Source organism: Thunnus albacares, chromosome 19, assembly GCF_914725855.1.
Source record: "Thunnus albacares chromosome 19, fThuAlb1.1, whole genome shotgun sequence".
Lineage (NCBI taxonomy): Eukaryota > Metazoa > Chordata > Actinopteri > Scombriformes > Scombridae > Thunnus > Thunnus albacares.
In genome coordinates, this window is record NC_058124.1 from 6,872,563 (window position 1) to 6,891,958 (window position 19,396).

Sequence of the window (19,396 nt, forward strand, 5' to 3'; positions counted from 1 at the left end):
GAGTATTACCCTCATTATTATTCTTGGCTTGATGCAAAAGCCTCTGATTAAGAAAAATGACTTGATTGGAACCTAATCAAACTGTATTGTATCAGGGCCAATTCATGTTTGTGTGTGATCCTATAAAAAATGATAATGTGAATATTTCTTGACATAAATATCCATCATATTAGAGTTAGATGACATACCTGGGCAATTACCCAGGCAATATCAGCGAGCATCATATCATCCTGACCCTGAGGGTTAATGGAAGAAAGGAAGAACGCATTAAGATGAGTAAAAGGAAGAATTAAGGCTGAAGATGTGGTTGAAATTAAAACCTGGCTGAGGGAGGATGGGCAGCAATGACTAGCATAAACAAAATGTCTCTATACAATTCATGTATTTAGTTTTTTTAGGTGAACAACAGTATGAATCATAGCATAAATTGTGGCTATATTTTTCATTGGTGTGGTAAACAGTCAGGGGTAATTCACCTTCTTCGGCTCCTGTCACCTGACTCCTGTTTGTGTTTGTTTTAATGAGTCAGGGTGTGTCTGTGTGTGAAAGGTACTTTCCAATCAGGCAGTGATGTATTGATAAACAGGAAGTTGGGGAAATCGAAAAATTCCCACACCAATATGAAACCGCATTGTTTCTTTCATTCATAACAGCACTTCAAACACCACAGCTGTTATTGTCACCAGTTAGACACAATTTAGAATGATTTCTAATCAATGTTCCAGATATTAAAAGGTGTAAAAATTGTATTCTGCTGCAAATGTTCAGCTGATTTGACATGGATTTACCCTCCACTGCATTCCTGTGTATTAGGAGCGAGCTAACACTGAAAGCAATCCACTTTTAAGCTTCTGCATATATTTCAAAACTAAAGACCTGCCAATAACTCCATTAAAGCTTCAAAGGGCAGATGTCAGATTAGTTTTCCAACCACCAGCCACCCTCAAATTGCTGGAAAATGATTATTAGGGACTTGTTACCTCATTGGGAGTCTAATTGAGCCAATCATTCTCTTTAACTTTCTCCATTGCTTTCTGTCACCTTGTCACACCAAGCTACAGTGATCAGCCTCAGGGTATACTCCGAGTTGTTCCTGCCCTTTGAGGTGCTACCTCCCCCCCCTTTGATCGCTGGCTGGAGGTCGTCGCCTGAGGCTCGTCATACAACCATACCCTGACCGAGAATGCTTTCCTCTTGGTGTAGGAATGCTGACTTCATCTCTGGGTGACTCTTATACCTGCCCCGTGGCTTTTATCCTGTGGCGGTAATTTATTTTCATGTCAGTCAAAGACATAGCTATTTCTTTTAAGTAATGTATGATCCCAAACCCCCACCCCCTCACTCTCTTTTTGTCTCGCTGCAGTCAATGAAGCTTTGTGTATGTATTCCTGGATGTTGGGCTTTCACACTGTGACTGAGCTCTGTTTTCCAAGGGCCCCATTGTTCTGCGCCTCATCACCCTATGGATGAGCATCACAAGTCAGCTGAGGGGTAGTGGAAAGGTAGAACCGGGTGGTTAAAGACAGTGAAGGGTGGAGACAAGGGATTATGGGTATTAAATCAGTAGAAACTGAGCTGATAATTAGAGAGAGTGCACATACTTCATGAACATATATGTCCGTGTGCTATTTTTGGACATTCCCATCATACACAAAGAAACAATGTCATGTTAAGGCGATTGAATCAAAATTTTTTGAAAAGCACACAGGACTTGCCCTCAATTATAATCAGCCATTTTAATCAAAGCCAGCCTAGCTGTGGTCAATATCTCTTAAGTGCTTGCTCAATCGTATAAGCACTGATTCCCGGACATCATGGAAGGACAATAAATAGCATATGGCTTAGCGTTTGAGCTGACAGATGTCCACGCTGGACAAATAGAGAGCAGAGAAAAAAATAATCATGACTTTAGCTTTGAGCTGCCTCAATGACCTGGGGTCAAGGGGGTCAGAGTTGGGGGCAAACAACAATGGTGCAAGGAAATGGGGAGGTGGAGTGCTGCAGTTAAATACCAGCTAAGTAGGTCACATTTACATCTTGTGTGGAGTGACAAAGAAACAGTTTGACTCTACAGCACAACACTTTAATTGCATATTATGTAAATGGGTGAATACATTTGGAAGTTTCGGTGTTGACAGAGGAACTGTGACAAGACTAAACAGACATTTAAACAGTTTCAGGGAAATGTAAGGGACTTTCCATCTGCATCCTACAACCATTAACATCAATGGATATTCATAACAAGCATAACAGAAACATTTTACTTTCACTTTCTTTCAACGTCTTCTTTTTCCATCTATCATTGATTTATGGTCAGAGATGGGGAATCCCTGTGAGGAGTTCCCCAGAGTAGGCGTTTATTTGTATGTATCACACTGTAAAGACTATAGTAGAGAGAAGAGGACTTTTTCAATGTTGTAAGGTATTTTTAGGCAATGTGATGATTTCCAGTTTTTGCTATGGGTCATCGTAATAAGGCCTGATTTTTGAAATAGGCCTACACTTACAGGAAATACAATTAAGTTTGTTCTAAATGTGGAATTTCTCAGTTGTTGCTCACCACCAAGAAATTACCAGACTCAGCCTCCGAGTCTGTCTTTGTCTAACATACTGTACACACACACACACACACACTCACACACACACACACACGCCTGGCACATGCAGCCCTGGAAATTGTGTCAGCCCAGTATAAATCCCTTTTGACATATGAGCATGCCAGTGACCTTATTACCACGACAACAGTTTCTACAGGATAATAACGTTGTGGCAATGCTGACACAATATGACACAACAACGTGGACACTTATTGTGCAATGTGTTGCTGAGAGGTGAACCACTCGCTTTTTATGTTCCCTCTTAGTTCCGTTCCTGTCTTTATCTCGATTCTTGTGGTTCATGTCCTTTTCTTTTACTTTATGTGCCCTGATTTTTCTGTGTTTCTGTGTGTGTGTGTGTGTGTGTGTTTGTCTGTGTTGGGTAATGTGTAACGCATTTAGAAAATTCAGGTATATGGAAAAGTCTCTAGAGCTAGAGAGGAAAAGCATCCTTCCAGCAGCTTTCAAAACAAGATTGATATAAAGGTAGGTCAGGCCTATCTCTGGGCTCACTTCCCCCGAGTGTGTGTGTGTGTGTGTGTGTATTTCAAATCTGTGTACACCCACGCGAGAGTCCTAAAATAAATGCTTCTTCTTTCATACATGTGAGCGCATTCAGCAGAACTGAACAACACATCCACCCCCTCCCTTTCCTCTTCTGCCTCCTCCTCTCTCTTTCGCGTTCCTCCATCCATCCTGACAGAGAGAGAGAAAATGTCAGAGGAAAGTAGGGAAATATGGGAAGACCAGGAAAGAGAAAAAATCAGAGTTTTGCATGCTATTTCGACTGACAATATTAGAGTCTTAGGCTCATCTTGTCTTTTTATGTTTCGTCACAAGAATGTATCTCATGAGTGCACGGAGGGCAGACAGCTTCGAGGAAAGGGAAAATAAAATAGGAATAAATAAGAGAAACTGCACTTGTGGAATTTCTTAGAGACTGTAGCATCACATGAGCCTGGCATTCAATATGGGAGCTCAGTATATCATATTAACTGTTACATCAGAGTAAATGCCTTTTGTAAGCAATTTTCCCAGATGAAATGACAACTGTTGCTGCGTATATTATTGTTTGGCTTTGGAAGTAATGCCACATTAGTGTTGCTGCTGTGGTTAGTAAGCTAGTTAGCTGGGCATGCTAAGGTTAGTTACGCTAAGTTACAGTTGCTAAGCTATGATTGGACAAACACTGTTCAGGAGAGGGGCCTAGCGAATGATCAATTACATAAAAGGCTTCCTGCGTGTCATCTTAGATCTCAACCACTATTATAGAATGTTGAATGTTGCATGTTGAAATCAGCGTAAATATGCTGTTGGTTGAGGTGACGTCTACTTTTCTTTCAAGCTGCTACTTGCATCTTTCTGACTCTACAAATCTTAATATCACATTATAATTTTAAAGTTTTAAAAGCTGTTTTATGACATGGATTTGAAGAGTCTCAATGCCACCACCTGCACATCTCCATCTGTCAAATCGTTGATGGGAGTCTGTTAACATTTGCACTGATTGCTTGTATACACCTGATTAGCTCCCTTCATTTACACACCTCATTTGCAACACACCCTCATAATGAAACGACCACATAGGTCGATTGTACCTGCACTCCAGGGCGACTCGTGGTAGCGGAAAAACCCATAGGAACAACCCATAGGAACGTTTTCTAATATGCTGTCTCTATTCTATCGGCAGTAATTGCAAAAAATAATGATGTGACAGCACTGTGGTTAAGGTCTGGTTAGGTTTAGGCATAAAAACCACTTGGTTAGGGTTAGGGAAAGATCATGATTTGGGTTAAATTGATCACTTGAAACATGGTGTGGGTTAAAGTTACTTCCTTAAAGTTATGCAACCTTCATTGTCGTGGCAACAGTAAAAACCATGACAAAATTATGTTTTTTTTAAAAACTGTACCAACTTGCAGTTGGCAGCAGGAAACAAACAGTAATCTCCTGCAGCTAAGTCCACTTTTTGCCATCTATCCATCCACCCAACCTGCCTCCTCCTAATATGAAAATCTGTCGTTTTAATCTGAAAGAATTCATTGAGAACTTGACAATAGTATGCATGTGCACACTTCACAAACTTAAGTGAGCAGGAGAGGGAGTGAGAGGCAGACCCAACGAGCCAGGAGAGCAAGGCATAGATGGATGGGTGATGAGTCAGAGGGGAGTGGAGGCTGAGGGAAGAGAGGGAGAAGTGCTGATGAATGGGTTAATGGCACACTGACCCACTAATGTTGCAGCTGCATTGCCAGTGGCTTCACTTGGCCCGGTGGAACACACACATACTCGCGTACTGATATATGCACGCTAATTAATAAGCCTTTTTAACTCGACTTACAACTCCCTTACATCGTAAACAAGGGAAAAGACTTTTTCTCTTCTTACTCTATAAGGACTTTAAGCCAGGGTTACTTGTTCATCATGTGTGTTTCCGTTGTTATACTGATGAACTGTACTGCTGAATTACACATCGAAACAGCACATTTGTACACTTCTGCTTGTAATGCTGACTTGTCTGCTGTAAAAGGTCATGAAACGGAGGAAGCTGAGCAGTGCCCGCACAGGAAACATACATCAAGTTTCACAACTTTTGCCCCCGCTGCACTTCTAATTCTGTCAAAGGTATTTTTGGATCACACCTAATAAGTTCCAAAGTATAGCCTTTTGTCTTGATAGTGTGGGTGTGAGGGAGTTGAATTCAAGTGTGAACCATGTCAAGTCTTTTAAGAATGATCATCATGTGACGTTCAAGTCTTTCAAGAGGTCCGTAACCTTTTATAGCCTCAAGCCAAAATGTGACATGTGAAATGTAGGCCTGACCTGGAGCCAAATGCACAAAATAAATGTTATAGTATAAATGTCATTTGTTTCTTGAGATGTCTCTTGTATCTCTATGCAGAGGAGAATGCCTTTACTGGTTTGTGCTGCAGAAAAATAGTGATATACAAAGTGTAGTGTTTGAGTTGAACTGCTCCTGTGTTTCCTCTCTGGTTCCATTTGGACGGGTTCAGGCTCCAGATGTTCTTATATATATTTTATGTCTGAGCACAACAACACCGTTGTGCTGCTTCATCTTTTGATTTGTTTTTGGATTTAATGACCTCTCTACCTCTCAATTCTCATCTTCTGAACCCACAGAGGGAACTAGTTTACCCGATGCAGCCTGACTGGGTGCCATTCTGTGTACAGTCGGAAACAACTGGCTGCATTGGGTATTGTGTTCCAGCAGTGAAGAGCTGGAGAGGCTCAGTGAGTGTGAGCTCTTAAGTCTCCTGAGCTTCAAGTTTAATGTGTAGAGGAAAGAAACGCTGAATACAAATTGGGATTTAACCACGATCTTCCCTAAAACCAAGTGTTTTAGTTGCCTAACAGGGCTTTCATACCAAAAGTGCAAGTTTGACAGAGCACAGAGCTAGGCCTTTATTTCCAGTGAGTGCAGTCAAGTTAAACAAAATTGAACTTTGACCCCAAATGTGTACGTCCTATGAGATTCTGGTCTTCTGGAAGTTATGAATAGTGTTGCCAACTATTTTCAGTGGGAAGAAGCTAAAGCCTGCAGGAAAAGTCGCTAGATGTTGCAAAATGACGGCATGTGCAAATTTGCATATCTATGACATCATGATACGTACAAGATTTTAAAAAATGTAAAGAAAATTAAGTTAAATGACACTAAACTGACTGTAACTAGCTATTTCATTAGCTATTTTTCTTTTCAAGCAGCTACTCAATGTACATCTAAACCTACTTCTGATAATAATATTTATGCAGGCTGTTGTATCAACTCTAACTGAAGTATCATGAATAGAAAGATGATCATGCACTGGAATAAATTCACTATTGTTAACTCTGTCTATTTTGACAAAATAAAGTCAAACTTAGATAGTAAAGTTAAAGCATTTAGAATAAAAACAATGAGGATCAATGATTGGTCATTAGGTACACACATTCACAGCTCATTCACGACTCTGTCTGGCTGATGATTGGTCCACTGAATGTGCTGCTGCTCTGTCTCACCTACTGAAAAGTCAATCCAGAGAGCCACATTAGCGCTCAATCACTTAGAAATGCTGGCGACTCCCTTCAAGGGGAGGAGTTAAGGTCCATCCAAAAAGTAACTAGTTATGTTGCTAGCCAGTTTTTTGAAAAAAAAATCACTAAAGTCACTAAATCTAGCAACAAAGTCACTAAGTTGGCAACACTGGTTATGCCACTAATAATTATCTATAGAGAAGATTGAGGAAAAGTTAATTTTGTGCATCTCCCAGAGTTTTGTACACCTATTCTCTGTTAGAAAATGAATAGCGTGATTGTTAAATATCATTAGTTAAAGATGTTAGATAAAATCATATTGTAAACATACTGATGTCCAACAGAAATGAATGTCCCGGTTAGTTGCTTTAACCTCATGCAGACCACCATAAACCTAACTATACCTTAACCATAACATTTTTTGCCATAACTACACTGGCATTGGATGTAACAAAATGCTGAACGTTAAAGGAAAATCCAGGGTTTACTGACACATCTGGTGACAGGGTTCAGAACTTCTTCTAGCATGTAACTGCATGTGCACAATCGTTGGTTGCATCTGACCCTGACCACTGTTATTCCTATTGAGGAAGGCAAAAGAAAACAACTGGCTTTTTCAAGTCAAAATGAAAATTCTTGGGGCGACACTGACACTTTACTTTGGTGCTGATTTTCAGACTATTTACAATTCCAATGGCAAAAACTACAAGGATTCAATGGTAATATATTTCCTTTATTAGGGTTGAGAAGACTGTGAAACAAGACCATCATGGGACACTAAAATTTTATGCCCATCTCTATTATATCTGTGTTTATTGTTATTATAACTATAAAAGCACCAAACCAACCATTATTCACACCACTGAGTTTGTCTCACTGTTGAAAAGGGATCTGCATAGTTGACTAATTAACTCAGTCTGAGAGTCTGCATGTTCAGGAGATATAAATCTAATTAAAAGCTCAACACCTTTCAAGGACATCAGAGCTGCCAGGGATGGATGCTGTCTCCGGAATGATGTTTTATACAAAAACACACAGGAAAAAAAAACAAAAAAACTGTGATGACACGTATCCCCAGCGAAAGCAATCACACACACGTAGCGCACAGTATTAGGATGTGATGTGACTGAGAGCTAGTGACAGGTCGGTGCGAGGAGGCAGCCTGGATGTACGCTCTTTCAGGTTGGCTTGACACTGCCCCCTTAATATCACCATTAGAGACCTTCCACAACGAAAAAACACACCAGTGGGATGTCGTCTCCTTTCTGAAAAAAAAAAAAAAAAAAATAGGCCAGACACAGTGTGTATTGAGGACTCAGTGCATTCAGGTTCTTTGTTTGTATTTGCAGTTGTGAGTGCCATAGAACATTTCATCATCCAATTTGGTGTGAATAAACAGAAGAAGAAGGTGAGACAGGTTCTCTGCTGGCCATATGGGGCTTTAGCCTACAGTGCTGCTTGCATAAGATAAGCCTGTCAACTGGTTAGGGGGGGAATAAAGGTACACTATGTAAACCCAAGACATTAAACCACATCGTCCCCTGCCTAACCTGGCCCAGGGCTGTACAGACCGCCGGCAGGTCACATCATTTCCAAAGAATGCGGAGAATCTGTATCATTCTTGAGTATGAGGTGAATTTGTTTAGCATGTGGTCTGCATGACGATGAGGTAATGAGGTCAAGTATGGGTGATGGGAGCAGCGTTGGAGGGAAAATGTAGACCTGTAAGAAAAGGGCAGTGCCACTGACACACTGGCAACTCAGCCTGAAAAGCTACAGTAGCAAGGCTGCCCTTGGCATCATTGACAGCAACACACACACACACACACACACACACACACACACACACACATACACACATCGGCTTTGCCCTCCCAGCACACCCTCTAGGCTGGCACATGGAGCGGTGGGGGTAGGGAGGCTGCACGCCCAAGGATGAGACGGAAAAGAGAGAGCGATCCGGGGATGGCAAGATGGCTGCGTGGCTCAGCCTGCCTCTTGCACTCCTGTTAAATTAAAGACTGTATATGAGCCAGACTGTTAAACTAGACGCACCATGTGGAATAATTCATTTGCTGAGATCAGAACATCTGCAGCTTCACCATCAGCAATCACAGGCTGCGCTTTTGAAAAATTCCATATCAAAGAAACACACATCGCATGTTGGTCAAATCCCAAAATGATTCCTGATGGATGATTTTTCCCCTGTCTTAATGCAGATTGTGCATCTTTGAAACAGCACCAAAAAGACATCTAGGATTTGATATTTACATTAGGCACAAGTAGAGCATTTTTGGGGAGGAGTGTTGCGCTACAGGCTGCTGATTATATAAATTACTGTAAAGAGAAGTGATAACCAGGAAGCTAGACGAGGCAAATGACTTGGTAATCAGCAAAGACAGAGAAAGAGAGAAGGAGGGGTGTTGTGTGGAGAAGTGTTGACCTAATTCTGTGCAAATGGCTGCTCGTGTGCTAGACAGAATTGTTGGTGCTATACTGTATATTGTAATGCAGGAGCCTGGGATTGAGCCAGGCGTGTGTGTGCGTGTGTGTGTTTAGGCTCTACACACATATGTAATCTATGCATATGTTCAGTAATGGTATTTTTTGTCATACTGCTTAAAAATGTATGGATCTGGTTGATGGGGGGAGGAGAGCCAACACTGCAAAAAGGAGTAAGGGGAGAAGCAGAAAACAAATTCATGCATTTAGTTGAACAAATTGAGCGTTTAAGGTTTTGGTTTTTTTGGAATTTCCTGGAATATCCTTGACTTTCGAGAGAAAGCTGGCTGAAGGCAGAGATTAGAAGGGAAATACACAAAAAAAAAACATTTGAGCCCCTATAGGAACCCTTGAAAGAAATTTCTGTCTCTCCCTTTTATGTCCATCTTTCCTCCTCTCTGTATTTGTCTCTGCCTGTCTCTTGTTACCTGTCCTCCAAGTTGACAGAATCATATGTGGCACCAATTACCTCAGTCTCAGCCTGTCAGCTGGAGGAGAGCAAAGCCAGCGGAAGTCAAAATGACAGCAGAGCATCCCTGCAACCTCCACTGTAGCGTTAGAGGCTCTCACTGTTGCTGAATACACATCAGAAGTGTGATTCTGTGCACACATGTTTTATGGTTACACCAACACAGTATATCAGAGCATGAATTCATTTTTTCTTAAAAGTTATAATTCTTAAAATTTTCATGAAATCAAACCCTGTTTTTGATGCTATTTATGGTTGGCATTTTTTCTGCAATAGCCATTTAATATATTTACAATCTGTATTTACTTCTATATCATAATATATACACGATATAGTAGTTTTCATAGTTAGTGGCAGGGTCTACGCAGGATTCAGGTTGCTTTCACATGCATGAGGGATTCACAGGAAACAGTACATGTATCTAATCCAGAGTCACTGTTTGTAATCTTATCTCACTCATCATTCATCAGACTCATTGTTTACTGTTCACTCTCCTAACGCTGTATCAGAGCTGTATTAAGTTACTGCTAATGCTAACTGAACATTTGCTGCTGCTGCTTCCCATTGAAAACATTTAATCATCAAAATAACACTCATAACAAACACAACATATTTGTCACAGAGGTTGCCACTGACCGAGATTGCACATCAAGAACACATCTACAAAACAGGAAGTATTGCAGGGAGTAAAGGAACAAGGACCAGCCACCATGAGCTGACAGGCTGTACAAATGCTGTACAAAGCAAGGTAACCAACGCTACTGTGTGCTGCTGTTGTGTGGAAAACTACTTGTACCGTGCACAACATGAAATCAGATCACGACCAACTTCTTTGTCAAAACAACATGAGTTTCTTAGGCTGCACTGTAAACAGACACACCAGTCGTTAGTATATTAAGGTGCATCGAATTCAAGTCGGAGGTCAGAAGTTTCCAAGCAGAAAATTCAGAATTACGAGCACAACTCAACATGGCTGACCGTGTCATATTATGGCAGGCAGCATATGAATATTTGCAACATTTATGATTCACTTTGACATCACTCTACATGAGCTGCATTTCGACCACAGGAACTTTCCCCAGGGACTAAGAACCTTTTGAAGAACTCAGTTCCTCGACCTGCATTTCCACCAGAGGGACCAGGGTCTAAATTAAGTCAGACTTTGAAAAAGAGAGAGAGAGAGAGCACGAGCGAGCTGAGAGCACAAGCAAGCTGAGAGCAAGAGCGAGCGAGCGAGAGAGAGAACAGCGGTGGTCGAGCAAGCTAGGGAGTGAATGAAGAGAGGGAGCTGTGGTAGAGAGAACAAAGCAGTGAATAAGAGAAATAAAACGTTATTTTGTGATTGTTTCATGGCAGTTACATTCAGCTGATGATTTACTGTGGAAACAGACGCTCTCTGCATTTCTCCTTTTCATTCATTCATTACATCCAACTTGTGCAGCAGTACAAAGAACAATAGGACAAACCGTTGTTGTTGTTTCCTCATGTGTTAATGCTGTGTCTCTAAATACTGCCATTATTTTTAAATGATCTACCTGGTTCTTCAGATGCAGTGGAAATGCAAACAGGACTGCACTACAGGGACTTAAAGTTCCAAGTTTAGTTCCTGAGATTAGTTCCTCTGGGTCCAAAGTATTTGGAACTCTGGTCAAAATGGGGCTATAGATAATCAGTCTTATTTCATTTATAGTGTTTTTAGGCAGGAGAAATTACAGTATGGCCTCGAGATGATTACTTACTATTCACGGTGTTGACCTCCACGTTCACTTCTGTGGATGCAGCCATGTTGAGTGACATCCAAGCATCTGCTTCTCGGCAGGGTGCATGAAATTGGGTTTCCCTGTCGGAGCTCCGACTTTGAGAGCCGTTCCATCATACATTTATTCAAGTAGGAGGTCAGAAACTTTTGAGTTCCCAGTTGTCTGGAACACAAACTGCACTTGCTGTTACCACAGTAACCACAGGTGTCGCTTACTCAACCAGGACTCAAATCTTAAGGATTACAACTTTAAATATCTGACATCTGACCGAGACTGATATGGACATGATGTATTTTTTGAGCATATATTTGATGTATTATTGATGACTGGTTGTGGATAGGAAGGTCTAAACCTGAACTGAGCATAGTGCAATATTTTAAATGCATTCAACACAAGTATCCATAAATGTGTTTAATTACTATTGTTAAGCTGGACTTTAGTATGTATCTAAATGCTGCTGCACACAACCTGATGAATTGTAACTGTGCTGCATTCAAGTTGTCACATTTAATGACACTGAATATCAACACAAAACATCTGCTATTGGCAGTTTTGATGCAACACCTTCGGTCATGAAAAACATTATCAGCACAACATCACAGCACGCTCTCAAATGTGTGTCTGCGTATGTGTGAGCGTGCTAAAATCGGCACCAGAATGTCTTTCTCATTTGGTATTCAAATGATCATAAAGCGCTAAAGTTAAATCAAACAAATGCTTTCGCTTTCCAAATGAGTGACTATTTCTGAAGTGCATCCACCACAAGTGAAGGGACGGCCTTGATCCGCTGTTGGCGATCAACAGATGGCTGATTAGCATTTCCAAATCTGTAGTCAAACTCTGGAATGATTGGGGAATGATTGGAATTCAGCTAGAGACTTTATCTGCTCACACACACCACTGAACAGTCTCTCTTTCTCTCTCTTGCCTTTCCTCCTTTTGATTAGCAAGTAAAGCATTATTCGGATGGAATAACTTTCATTGATCGCCTGGGAGTTTTACACAGATAGATAGTATTTATGGCTGTGTGCCCGTGGAAAAACACACACGAGAGCAGCGCAATTTGCTTCTCCTTTCACACTGCTACCTCCCCAGCTAAAACACACACACACACATACACACACTCACACACACTCTCTCTCTCTACACTTTTGCTGCCTCCCTCTCTTTCTCTTTCTCTTTCTTTATCTTTCTGTCTCTCTATTACACTCACCCTCTTTCATATCACTTTCCAATCAGCTAAATTCCCCTGGCACAGCTGAGTAATGTGTCATCATTCACCAGAGCAAGCGCCTGTGCACACACACACACACAAACACACGCTGGTCCTGTCCTATAATGTTATTATGGCACCCACTGAGTCAAATTACACTGAATCAATAGGTCTTGTTTATCTGTTGGGGGCCTCCCTGCTCTGAATTACAGCCCAGGGGAATGTCTAGGGAGGGTAGCGCGTGTGTGCCTGCATGTACTAAAGTGTGCATGTGTGTGTGTGAGGTCTCTTTTAAGATGGCCGTGGTGTTATCAGTGGCCAGCGTGCCTCTACGTGAGTTCATGCGGACAGTTTCACAGCTTTTACCGGCCCTGCATGGGGACAACAACAACAACAACAACATCAAGGCAGATATTGCCAATAGCCAGATAAGCTAATTGACTCCCTGACTGTCTCAATGAAAAGCCCATTGAGATGCAGCCTAGCGTCTGAGAAGCAGCACACAACAATGAGGAGAATGTTAATGACTTGCTTTTTTGACTGCAAGGTAAACAGCACAGCAGCCCGAATGCCTCTTAGCATTCATTCTGCCACATTATCACACAGCACACAATGCAGCTGTTATAGGATTCAGTGATAAACATTCCTGGAATCACAGGACGTTTTTGCAGAACGCGGTTAACGCTGGGATGAGGCCAGCGGGAGGGGTAGTTCTAAATAAACACAAGGAAGGAGGGATGCACAAGTAAAAGTGAAACTCATCTTTTGATTCTAACAGAGATATCAACCTTCTTTCACTCAGTTCAGTTCCTGAATTTGACCTTATCTGTCAGAATGACTTCAAACTCTGAGAAAGACTCAAACTCTGGGGACCAAGCGGAACAAAGACTTGACTGCAAAGATATTGTTTGGTCAGTGTGATAACTTATTAGGCATAGGTGCTATTTGCTTAGAGGGAACATCTGTTATGATTATGGCTGGACGGTATTGCAAAAAATGTTATTATAATCACATTATAGATTAAGTCACTATTTCTGCTCTCTCTGTTTAAGACTAGTGGAAGATTGAGAAGCTAAAAAATAAACAAGAATTGTGTGAGCTGCAAACAGGAAATATATAAAAAAAATATATAAAGTATGCAAAAATAATAATAATCAATCCTGTCAGTCTAAATTGTTATAAATCAATCAGTGTTTCCATGTTTACAGCCAGGGAGCTTCTATCTTGGGTCAGTTACATTCATAAATGAATCCCTCATTTTTAACAGTACTTATCAGCACCATGTCTTTTGACATTAAAGGGCAACAGCATGTTGTATTAATAATAAAACACACCGTAATGTTGCTGTCTGACCTTTCCTAGGGATGGGTCTAATTGCGGAGAGTGTAAGAGATTGCATTCTGCATACATTATCAGATGATGTTGCTTCAGGTGATTTACATTGTGGTATTTCCCATCTTTGTCAGCACAGGTTTTTGAATTTGTTAACAGTATACCTCACCTGTATACATCTGTTCTGTGTTGGATTCCCCAACATTAGCCTAGCCTGGTTTGAGGGATAGGCTAATGTTACCTCATTTTTCTTCATTAGCTACTTATATTTAAGGTTGTTGTGATTGTTGGGCTGTCACTTTCTGAATTCTGATAACAAAACAATGACATATGTTTAGCTTACTCAACTATTCCTGCTGTGTCTATTTCTGGAAGTGGACTGTTCATTCTTAAAAGACTTCCATAGGATTGATTAGAAATTGTTTGTTGGAACTGGCTTATTAAAATGTTCTAAAATATTCTAAAATATTGCTTCCTGATCAATGTCTGGTTTCATACATTTAACCTTGTCTTCCTGTTATGATGAGACTTAAATTCACTTTTTGCTCAGATATGATAGTTGTCCACTTTGTATTTATCCAGCTGACAACCTCGTCTGGAATACAATGTCAACAGATTATATTAAATTAGTTCAGTTATTTTGGGTTTTTATTATCAAAGGTATTGCAATCTTTCCTTAGAGGCAGTCTGGGTGGGCTGCAGTGATTGACAGCCAAGGCGATAAACCCCTCCCATGGGGGTCGGTCAACCCTTGTATGGACACTCTCACAGACAAGCAATTAGCACACTGAATACAGACCAATTAGAGCACTACTGTTAAGCCCCCCTGTATGTTAATCAGGCCAGGAATTTGCAGTAAGGCACTCAAGGGCTTGCCGGAGATGGTGAAAATATCTGCAAAGGAATTGAAAAATGAATGCAACTGTAATTAGGAAGCTGCAGAGAGTGGAACAAGATGAGGAATATACAGCATGTGTGTTTAAAAGAGTGGAATCCAAATGATGAGAGTGGGAAGAAAGCAAGACTGATAAAGGGTGGGGTGGGGGATTAAGAAAGAAGAAGCAAGGCAAAAGGACAAGAGGGTGAGGGGGTGGAAACAGAGCAGAAGAAGAAGAAAAGAGAGAGCGACTGGGATGAGACCAAATGCAGGCCCACATGAATGTTTCAGAAACATAGTGAAACAGGCTTCCAGTCAGCTTGCATACTAACACAGCTCGCTGTGTATTTATAGGGCATGCAGGGTGTGTTTGAGTGTGGGACTGTATGCAGGTGCTGACTCTAGGCATTCCTTTTGATCATATAGACCACAGCCCAGATTGTGTGTGTGTGTGTGTGTGTGCACGCGTGGGAGGGTAAGTTCAGCTGCAAAGACTTGATGAAAATCCTGCCATGTGGTGAATTTTGTATGGGATCACGCTACCGCACTTAATCACTTGAAAGATATGTCATGGCACAGCGTGGCGTATGCGACACCTCTAACACCTTTGAGATGTACACATACACACACACACAGAGCATCTATCTTCTTCCCTCTTTACACTCGGTGTCAGCACGCTTCATTTATTGAAATGCACTACACCCTCTCACTCATCTCCGAGCCTATATTAGATTTTTAAACAGGTACTGTTTTATCTTCTAGTTTTGTGGTGTTGTTTTCTCATCTGTGGTTGGCCAGTGATGCCTGTCATGTCATTAGTTCATGCTTTTCGCCACTCATCACATCTGCTCATGTTCAGTAATCTCAGCATGTCACACTCAGCTGCTTGACTGGAGCCGTGGCTTAGCAGAGACTGAGTACATGTGTGGTAATGGGATTGAGCTCATGATGGTAAATCCAGGCACATCAATGGTATTTCCTTGTATTTTCAATCGACACAGCCCTTTCTGTTTGATGATATTGTCATTTGAAGACATTTTGTTATACATGTTATATAATGTTTAAAAATGTGAATTGAAAAATGATATGATCTACCAATAAAGGCTGTGATAACTTAAATGTTTTAAAAGTCTAACATCAAAAAGCTTAGCATAAAGTACTAAAAGAGGTCACTGCTCCAGGCCAAGAAATAGTTCAGCACATAACCCACCTTGAAACCACAATTTGTTGTTCTTACACTTCTGTTTTTTCAGCATATTCAACAAGCTAAATTTGGTTACTTTTGAACCGGCTAGCTATTTCAAGCCTTTATGCTAGGCTAACTGTCTGTTTGCTCCACCCTCATATTTAACAGACACACATAAGTATGGTATCAATCTTCTCATCTGCTCAGTAAGAAAGGAAAAGTAAGCATATTTCTCTAAATGTCAAACTATTCCTTTAACATCAAGGAAATCCACAAAACAAGTTGTCGGTTTCCATTGTAATCTAGAAAATACATCCCTTCCCAAATAGCATTCTTTTCAAAGTTTTGAGACTTTCAAGATACATATTGTTGAGGATTCCCTTTCTCTGTCTAATCCTCTGTTTACATCTGTTCTCTCTCTCCCCTGCCTCATATCTCCCCCTCCATCCCTCTTCCATCCTGTGTATTGACTCACTGTATAGTCTTGTTTACTGAGAGAGTAAACAGTGGAATGAATGTTCGGGTCATTGTCAGGGTCACTTTCTCTGTATCCTTTCCTCTCCCCCCAGCATCCATCCTATGCTCCCTCTGGCCCCATCGCCCCGTCCTTCCCCTGCCCCCTGATTATGTGCTGGTAATGAGAGGTCTAGACATGCTTGATCAGGATTAAGGCCCAGGAAGGCAGACAGAGCGAGGTCAAGCAGGGAGAGGCGGCTTTAGCTTGGACACATACACCCCTCTGGGCCTGGGATGGGCACCAAAAGGGCCAGCCAGAGGTTTTTGAGGAACCTTTAAGGGTCATAGAGAGGAAGAGGAATTAGGAGATGGAGGGGATGAACGAATGTAGCCTAGTCCTACTTTCTGCAGGCTTGCTCTGCACTGATGCTTCAGTGAATCTCAATATCATGAGAAAACTGCCTCGTAGTGCTGTAGCCCTGTGGTTCCTAACTGGGGGTCCACCCTATATGACGTCAGGTATACGAGAGAAAATATAAATTTCTGTTACACATAATTAGATTGATTTTTTTTTCAGACTTTTCTCTACATTTTGTTTTTTTCCATGTAACAGTGGAAATTTTTTACCTCTTCAGGCCTCTAAAAATCCCTTAAATAAAGATTAGAGGGAAAAATCAATCTTTATTCAAACTGTTCACAAGACACAGTAGGGCTATTCCTTGTGATGAGGTGCGCCAAGTAGATATTGATTTATTCTGACCACTGCTGTGGCAGAATGCCATTGTCTTTAAGAGGTAAAATTCTTTCAATTACTTATATATTTAGTCAACAGACATGTATCTGTTGAACTGTCTAAAAGTGAGCAGTTGCATAGCTGAGTTTCCATTACAATGTTGTGCAACTATATTTATGCAAATATATTCAAGAGTATATGCCAAGATTACGTAACTAATCAAGCACCACTTATCTGAAAACATAGTTTGTCTTCCTGGATCCTCCATGTGTTCCCTTTGGTCTTTTTATCAGTCGCTATATGGTGACAAAGTTGACATGCAACAAGCGCTCCCATCTGAAATCTTTCAAATATATTAGTATTACTCAACATGTCAATCATACAGCTCAGTACTGTATGATGTTAGCTGCTGAGATGCTTTGCACCCGTGCAACAAGAATAAACTGAACAAAAGATCATTTTAGTAATGTTACAGATTTTAGGTTGCTGTTGGAATAAAATCAATTTCATTAGCCGGCGAAATGTTCATGAAAATTTTACATTAGTTTGAGTTAACATGATTTTATTAAGCCAATGTATTTTTTTCTAACCTTCACTGTCGTGTATGTAGGCTTCTTTGAGATGACTTTATCCCTTTGTAAAGACAGCTTTGAGGATTGGACACTGTTCATCACCCAAATTCTCAACATGGCTGTAAGGAACAGGAGGAATATGTTCCAGGTTGACCCTTCAAGCCATAAGTTCCTCACACACAACACATCCAGGTTTAAGTTCTTTACCTCGGTTTGGTTTCAATTTCAAGATGGGACCCAGCTGAATAAAGTCTATATGGGGATATTGCGGTTATGTACAAATGCATTTTTTAACCCTAACCCTCTTTATTTTTCAAGCCTTCTGGTGGAGTGGAATCATCAAACAGGGTAATACTTCACTCTAAATACCCTGAGCATAGCATTTATAACCACAACATATACAATGCTTATAATATGCTTATTTATAGTATGTTATAAACCATTTATTTAATGTTTGTACACTGTTTGCATGATCTCCCCATGTCTGCGAGTGTTTCCTCTCGTAATCTGAAGACATCATCCAGGTTACGTTAGCTGGCAAATCTGAATTGCCCATAGTTGTGAAGGGTTGTCTGTCTGTGTTTTAGTGTCTCAGCTCTGTAACAGACTGGAGACCTGTCCAGGGTGTCTGGGGTGTGCCCCACCTCTTGCCCATGGCTCCATCCCTCCACTGCGAAATATGAGTGGGTGTAAATAATGTATGGATGAATAAAAATGTGCTTAAAAACAGGTGCATGAGCAGGACAAGCTATTACCTCCAGCAAGTGACTGGATTAAGGAAAACATATATAAATCACATTTTGACTGAATCATTAATTCATGTTTTTTAAAAAAAATAAATTCAGCTGTGGGAAAAGATGAGTAAATGAAAGGACAGGGTCATCTGTTTTTCACTTGCAAACTATTTGAAGTACAGCCATGACATTTGAACCCTTCCATCTTTGTGTTTATTGACTCTTCTCTTTTCAGGTGCACACATACATGTGAGTATGTTTGAGGTACAGGACACCAACTGTTGACATAGGTGTCTTCAGTCCAGTGGGAACCCTACAGAACAGACAGACTCCAATTCCCATTGTCAGAGCCCCCAGATGGATCTGATTTATAGTCATTCCTAAACATCCTGGAGAGGACAGGGATCCTGACACTGGGAATGTCCAGGCCATGGCAGGATCTCTCAGTAAAATATGTGGACTGACAGAGAAAATAGCTCCCGGCAAGAGGATAATTCTGAATTTAACCCCCATCACCTTGGTTTTGGCACAAGGAGGGTCCAGAGAGAGAACATTGCCCTTTTACTAGATGATAGTAGGGACAGTGTATCTTCCCAGGTGACCTTGAGCAAAACATTGAGGGTCCAACCATTTTTGGAAATGTTAACAAAGAGCTACAGAGTGGGATCTCTAAGGCACATTGGATACAGAGTAAAAGTAACTGAAGGGATTTATAATGTCTTCACTCTTCCAACCACATGTTTTCCCAAATGCATTTGAGATAATAAATCCATCATTCTGAGTCATTTGCAGTTTCAATATGACTGGTTTGAGCCATGAATGATCTTTGTCCCACCTTCCCTCCAACTGTGCAGTCTCAAAATAACATTTATAATAATAACCCCAAGCTTTTCATAGTTTTACAGGATATGTCTTGCACAATGGCTTAATTGA